Here is a 7,779-nt window from a genome sequence, read left to right as displayed (position 1 = left end):
CAGACGATCTAAGTTCGATCCCTGTAGCCCACAAGGTGAAAGGCCAGAACAGACTTCTGTGAGTTGTTCCCTGATCTCTACATGCGCAAGCGCGCACATTAGTGAATGTAAAAAGAGAGATGCTCAACAAAGTAGCTAAGGCTGTCAGGGCGGAGTTAATAATCACGGGTTATGAAATTCCCTTTCGTGAGGGTTGTGCATTTGTGTTTGACTGACTTTTCGACATAGTGAAAAGCTTTGAATGCTAAGCAGTTTGAGTTGAATCTGGAAAACGAGTCCTCAACATTATGCAAGTATTCTTATAGAGAGAGAGACAAAGAAACCAGCATGCTACCATCCAGAGACATTTGCTTACATTCTGATATAATTAATAGAATAAAAACTCACTAATAATAGTGAAAGCTAAATAATAGTTTTTCTTTTATGGCATATAATAAGTAAAATATTCGTCTGTGGCCAGGATGAGGGCACAGCTCTGAGTAGCCTGAGGTGCTCCCTTAGTATTTTAGGGCCTGGACTCTGGACGGTCATTGGCTGTGAAATGGGAAAGAATTGCAGGACGAGCCAATGTGAAGCAGTTAGCCCCAAAGTTCACTTGTCAACACCACACAAAAAGTAAATAAAAAGTCCTGAGGAAATGAACATCAGGCTTGGGTAGTTGCATCATGTGTCTGACTGAAATCAGCATGGCACAGAAGCGTGGATTCTACAGTCATTTTTTCTCTTCTTTCCGGCTTGCTTTGTTTTTTCGAGACAAGGTTTCTCTGCATAGCCCTGGCTGTCCTAGAACTTGCTCAGTAGACCAGGCTGGCCTTGAACTCACAGATCCACCTGCCTCTGCCCCCCCCCTCCCCCCCGTGCTGGGATTAAAGGCGTGCGCCACCACCACCTCCTACTCCGCCTTCCAGCCTTTCTTCCTTCTCATCAGGTCCTGCTGATGCCATGGGAAAGGACATGGATATTGTTGGACATTTGTGCACTGCATGAAGACGGCTGGCTGTGATTAGTGAAATAAAAAGCTGAAAAGCCAATGGCTAGGCAGGAAATATAGGCGGTACTTCCTTGCAGAGAACTCTGGGAAAACAAAAGGTGGAGTGGCTAGCCTGACATGGAAGAAGCAGGCTGGGCAGTACAGAGTAGAGGTAACCAAGTCATGTGGAAGAATGTAGATTAATAAAAGCGGGCTAATTTAAGTTAAAAGAGCTAAAGTGACAAGCTCAGGCACACATGCAGACAAAACACTGTACATGGAATAAATCTTTTTTTTTGCTTAAAATGGTTAATTATATTTTATATGTATTTTATCTCAATACAAATAAATAGGTTACAAAGAAAAAATGCATAAAGAGATAATGTAACAATCATAAACCAAAAACAAACTGAAGAGAACTAGGATATAGCTGACTCCCATAGAGCCCTTCTCCAGCATGTACAAACCCTGGGCTCCATCCCTGCAAACAGAAAAAGAGACATAATGGGGAACTGGCTGGTCTTAGTCTGTCACATCCACATTAAGCTGTCCAAACCTCAGAAGCTGCAGCTCTCTGCAATTGTGCCTGCCATTTGTAAGGTCCTACAATGCTGGGCTCTAAATATCTAACATGAAGACTAGAAGGCCTTGTTTACCTTTGCGCAATCGCAAATCAGAGGTCTATGGTTTTTTTTGTTTGTTTGTTTGTTTGTTTTTTTGGTTTTTCGAGACAGGGTTTCTCTGTGGTTTTGAAGCCTGTCCTGGAACTAGCTCTTGTAGACCAGGCTGGCCTCAAACTCACAGAGATCCGCCTGCCTCTGCCTCCCGAGTGCTGGGATTAAAGGCGTGCTTCACCACCGCCTGGCTTTCTTTCTTCCTTTTTTTAATTTTTTTCTTTTTTGTCTTTTTTGTGCTTTTTTGTGGGTTTGACATCTTCCTCTTCAGAGACCTCAGGAGAACTTGATGGAGGCATATTAGCCCCACAGCCCTTCTCCTGGCTCTCTGGTCACGTCATCCACATCTTCTGATTCCTGAGGAGCCCGGTAGTTTGAGACATGATCCACACGGATAGTTCTTCCTTTATTCTTAATTCCATTCAAACTGTCAACAGCCAGAACTGTGCTCCTCTGATCTTCATAGCACAGGAAACAGAATCCTTTGGATTTTCCAGGCTTCTTGTCTCTCACAAGATTTAAATGTTGACAGCCTCCCCATATTGACACAGATGATGTCTCCTTCTGCGAGTTCTGAAGGAAGCCCTCCAAGAAAGCCAGCCGCTGTCCTTGCACTCCGAGTGCCAGGACCCTTTTCTGCCACCCAAGCTGAACCTCTCATTCAGTTCCTTGATCAGCTTCACCTTGGTTAAAGGGTTCATATTTGCGCCTTCGCGCTCCTCTCTCAAACCATCATAAGTAAATCTTTTTAAAAAACATAATTCAGAACAACAATTAAACATCTATCATTTTACCCAGAGTTAAGTGTTGACCTTGCCCCACATCAAGGAAATATTTCTTTGCAAGAGAGTCAGCCAGCTCCAGTGGCATAAGCCTTGAATCCCAGCACTGAGGAGGCAGAGGCAGAAGGATCTCTGAGTTTGAGGCCAGCCTAGTCTACAAAGCAAGTTCCAAAACAGCCAGGGCTACACATACATCTACAAAATATTCCCAAACCTAAGGCTCAGAGATCATTGCCGAAGAGAGGGCAGACAGGTTCAAAGGGAAATCAGGGGACTTTGCTGTGAGTGTGTCTCCTAGGAATGTCAGAAGCTACACCCATAAAGTCTCACCAGCAGCTGAACATCCCAACTTCATAATTCATTACCCGTCTTAACTTTGCTTTCAACTTGTGACCCTCCAAGTGCTAGGATTCTGGGAGTGGACCATACCCAGCTTCTAGCAATTCAGTGCTTTCTTGTTGCTGCTATTGCTGCTTTGTAACCAGATCTTATGTAACCTAGCATTTCTCAAACTCCTGATCCTCCTGGCTCCTCCTCCTAAATGCCGAAATTAGGTGTGGGCACTACTGTTGCCAGCAGCCTCCTCTGAGAAAGAAACACATTCTCTGGCTAAGCCCACACTAACCCTTGGTACAGTAAGGACAGATGGACAGGATCTTTGTAACAGACATTTCTGCCTCAATGAGCTGGATGTGCTACTTCTTACCAAGTAAAGGCTTGTTGTGCTCCGGTCTATTTCCTGCCCTGCTCCCTGTCTTTCTTCTCCTTGGTAAAATATTACATGAAACTCTGTAAGTTCTAGATCAACCTGGTGGCCCTCTATCAGGAAAACAAACATTAAAAAAAAAAGGATGTCCCATAATATCTGGCTCAATTATTTTAAATCTATCTATCTATCTATCTATCTATCTATTATCTATCTATCAATCATTTATTTATTTTGCCCAACCCGGCTAAAAAAAAATAAGAATTAAAAACCGAGCCGAGCGGTGGTGGCGCACGCCTTTAATCCCAGCACTTGGGAGGCAGAGGCAGGCGGATCTCTGTGAGTTCGAAACCAGCCTGGTCTACAAGAGCTAGTTCCAGGACAGGCTCCAAAACCACAGAGAAACCCTGTCTCGAAAACCCCCCCCAAAAAAAAAAAAAAAAAACCAAAAAAAAAAAGAATTAAAAACTGAACTCAGATGCTCTTGTTTCAGTTTTCTGATCTCCTGTTTCCACCGCACTTAGCCCTTCTTTACAGTGAGACTTTTGTTTATTCTGTATGTATGCATGCCTGAGTGAGTTTTGCATACTACATGCATGCAAGTGCTTTGAGACGCCAGAAGGCATCAGATCTCCTGGAACTGAAGATATAGTGTCTTAGTTAGGGTTTCTATCGCTGCAATGAAACACCAAGACCAAAGTTGGGGAAGAAAGGGGTTATTAGGCTTACAGTTCAGCCTTGTTATTTATCGCTGAAGGAAGACAGGACAGGGACTCAAAACAGGGCAGGATCCTGGAGGCAGGAGCTGATGCAGAGGCCATGGAGATGAACTGCTTACTGGCTTGCTTCCACTAGGCCACTCAGTAACCTTATAGAACCCAGGACCACCAGTCCCAGATGGCACCATGGACAGGGCGTCCCTCGATAATCACTAAATGAGAAAAGACCTTACAACTGGATCTCACTCTGGTGACTCTAGCTTATGTCAAATTGACATACAAAACCAGCCAGTACACAGGCAGTTGTGAGTCACCTGATGTGGGTGCTGAGACTCGAACCCAGGTCCTCTGTAGGAGCCATCTTTCCAGCCTCTCAGCTTTGTAGCTTTAGGTACAATAGTATTGAAAATGCCTTTACAATTTTTCTATAAATCTGAAAGTATTCCAAAATTTAGGAAGCAGAAGAGAGGGAGAGAGAGAACAACACACTTGTCTCCTGGCATTGGAGCTATCATACCATGAACAGATCAGGGGAGAGTTTTTTCTAGCAAATCTTGACAATAAAGATAGTGACTTTACCTTACTGGTTACTTTTTTTTTTTCTTCAGACAGGGTTACTCTGTGAAACAGTCCTGCTGTCCTCACTCTGTAGACCAGGCTGGCCTGAAACTCACAGAGATTTCAACTTCCCTAGTGCTGGGATTAAAGGTGTGCACCACCACCGCCAGGCACTGCTAGTTACTTTTCATGTCAGCTTGACATAGGCTAGGGCCACCTGGGAAGAAGTAATCTGAAGACAATGTCTCCGTAGTGTTGGCATGTAGGCGACTGTATAAGTGGATTTTTCTGTCTTTCTCTCTTTTTTTAAAGGGTGTTTTCTTGATTTGCTGGTTGATGTGGGAGGGCCCAGCCCACTGTGGGTGATGCCATCTCCGGGCAGGTGGTCTTAGGTGCTATATGAAAACAGGCCAAGCCAGGCCGCAGTGGCACACGCCTTTAATCCCAGCACTTGGGAAACAGAAGCAGAAGCAGGTGGATCTCTGTGAGCTCTAGGCCAGCCTGGCCTACAAAAGCTAGTTCAAGACAGGCTCCAAAGCTACAAAAAAAACCCCTACATTTGGAAAAAAAGAAAAAAGAGAGTAGTTGAGTCAGGTAGCAGTGGCGCAGACCTTAATTTCAGCACTCAGGAGGCAGAGGCAAGAGGATCTCTGAGTTTGGCCAGCCTGGTCTACAGAGCAAGTTTCAGGACAACCAAAGCTACACAGAAAAACATGTCTCAAACACACACACACACACACACACACCAGAGGGGGGGGGAGGAGGAGGAGAAGAAGAAGAAGAAGAAGAAGAAGAAGAAGAAGAAGAAGAAGAAGAAGAAGAAGGAAAGTGAAAAAAGAAAACAGAAAGCAGGCCAAGCAAGTCACGTGATGATGATGAGCCTCAACAAGCAGTGTTCTCTACAGCTTCTGCGTCTGCCCTGACTCCTTCCCTGACTCCTGCCCTGACTCCTGCCCTGACTCCTGCCCTGACTCCTGCCCTGATTCCTTTTGGTGACAGACTGTTTGTGGAAGTGTAGGCAAAATAAACCCTTTCCTTCCCGCATTACTAATAGTCATAGTAATGCAATAGACATCAGAGCAATAGACACCCTAAGATGCGGGTGGTGTGAGGTTATGGAACTGACTACCTCACTAGGGTTCCTATGTCTACCGTTGATTGTTCCCCAAGGGTCTGGTCTCTGCCTTCAATGACAAATGCAGGTATAGTTTCCTTCCCCTAGTTCTTTGAAGAGGCTAGCTCAGTCCTTCCAATGTTCTAGGCAGAATTCTAGGAATTCCACAGTTCCTCTTGCTTTGAAGGACAACAGGAGAGGCATGATTGAAAGGAGAGGGTGGCTATTCAGTTGGGCTAGTGGGGGTCCTTTCCTATGAGGCTGGGACCTGCTGATACCAGTTCCCCAACTGTAACCAAGAGAGTTAATTAGGCCGTAAGTTATTGTGCCATGAGGCGATACAAAGACGGGGCTAACAAAAGCATTTTTGTTGACCCTGGTTTCTCATTCCCCAGCGAGTGTAAATGAAGAACCCATTTCACGAGAAGTTATCAGTGTCTGTCTGTGCTGGTGGTTCTTCCTTCACTCTCTCTATCCTGGTGGTTCTTCCTTCTCTCTCTCTCTCTCTGTCCTGGTGGTTCTCCCATCACTCTTGGTTTGTTTGTTTTTCTTTTTTGATTTTTGAGATACAATTTCTCTGTGTAACAGCCCTGACTGTCCTAGAATTCACTCTGTAGACCAAGCTAGCTTCAAACTCACAAAGATCTGTCTGCCTCTGCCTCTGGAATGCTATGATTGAAGGTGAGTACCACCACCATCTGGCCAGCAAGCACCCTTGTTGAGCCATCTCTACAGCCACACCCATTAATCTTCTTTCTAATCAAGAGAAAATAAATTCAATATATTGAAATAATGTTTACATCTTTTTTTGTATGTGTGTGTGTGTGCACTTATACTTACCATGGCACTTATGTGGAATTCAGAGGGGAATGTCGTCTTTTGGTCTTCACTCTCTACCCTGAGATGGTCTTTTTGGCAACACCCACAGCTGACCCCTGAATTTCCCAGGACCACCTCTGTAGTGATTTGAAGGCGATATTTAAACACTGGGTCCTCAGTTAGTGACACTGTTTGGGAAGGCTGTGGAACCTTCGGGATGTTGAGCCATGTTAGAAAAAAACCACTGGGGGACAGCCTTAGCGTGTGTAGAGTCTTGCTATAAGAATGTCATGGGGGACAGACAGCCTTAGCGTGTGTAGAGTCTTGCTATAAGAATGTCATGGGGGGGGCTGGAGAGATGGCTCAGTGGTTAAGAGCATTGCCTGCTCTTCCAGAAGTCCTGAGTTCAATTCCCGGCAACCACATGGTGGCTCACAACCATCTGTAATGACGTCTGATGTCCTCTTCTGGCCTGCAGACATATACACAGACAGAATATTGTAAACATAATAATAAATAAATATTTAAAAAAAAAAGAATGTCATGGGGGGGGGGCTGGAGAGATGGCTCAGTGGTTAAGAGCATTGCCTGCTCTTCCAGAGGTCCTGAGTTCAATTCCCGGCAACCACATGGTGGCTCACAACCATCTGTAATGGGGTCTGGTGCCCTCTTCTGGCCAGCAAGCATACACACAGACAGAATATTGTATGCATAATAAATAAATAAATAAATATTAAAAAAAAAAGAATGTCATGGGGGACAGACAGCCTTAGGTGTGTAGAGTCTTGCCCCACTACCTGATCTCTCAGTCTCACACCCCTGTCACCAGGCCTGTGCCAAGCTTCCCCACCGTGATGGACACTAACCCTCAGGAACCAGACACTTCCCTAAAAAGATGACATTTCGTTGCACCCAAAGAAAAGTGACTAATATGGCCTCCCATCTTGCCTGGGAAGCACTGGGATTACAGGAGCTCTTCCTGAGCCCGACTTTGCATAGGATCCAGGAATTTGAACAGAGATACTCATGCTTTCACGATATCTCCTCAGTAAACTCCCTCCCCAATCTAAGTTCCGTGGTTTTGGTTTTTCATCTGTGTGCAAGTGAAGGGATTGGAGGACTCTAGCAAACAAGGGAGCACTCTGTTGTTAAGCTGTTACACCAGCAACTAGTTTACCTGAACTGCTATACTGGGAATTTCATTCTGACCAAAAAACATGGCCTCAAGAAATGAGCAATCAGGCCAAGGAAGACTCTATGATGTCGGCAGGGTAGCTCTGATCTCACCAGGCTTGGGGCTAAACACTACCTTTCTATTAACCTTGTCTCATCTTCCTCTTACTCAAAACCTCAAACATCCCGGTTCCCAAAGAGCATCTCTCTCACCTCTGGGGTTCTCACATGGGTTCAAGCCCCACTGAAAACACCCCTACCCCG

At 45.0% G+C, this 7,779-nt stretch overlaps 1 pseudogene; it reads right to left on the bottom strand.

Moving 5' to 3' along the window:
• Window positions 1-1,841: 1,841 nt before the first annotated feature.
• On the bottom strand, window positions 1,842-2,345 carry LOC121450418 (annotated as a pseudogene).
• Between the last annotated feature and the right edge of the window lie 5,434 nt (window positions 2,346-7,779).

This window comes from Microtus oregoni, unplaced genomic scaffold (genome assembly GCF_018167655.1).
Source record: "Microtus oregoni isolate MIOR12 unplaced genomic scaffold, Mior012 000007F_ref0000211, whole genome shotgun sequence".
In the NCBI taxonomy this organism is placed as follows: domain Eukaryota; kingdom Metazoa; phylum Chordata; class Mammalia; order Rodentia; family Cricetidae; genus Microtus; species Microtus oregoni.
Note: the sequence above shows the minus strand (reverse complement) of the source record. Positions and strands in the feature narration are given on the sequence as shown.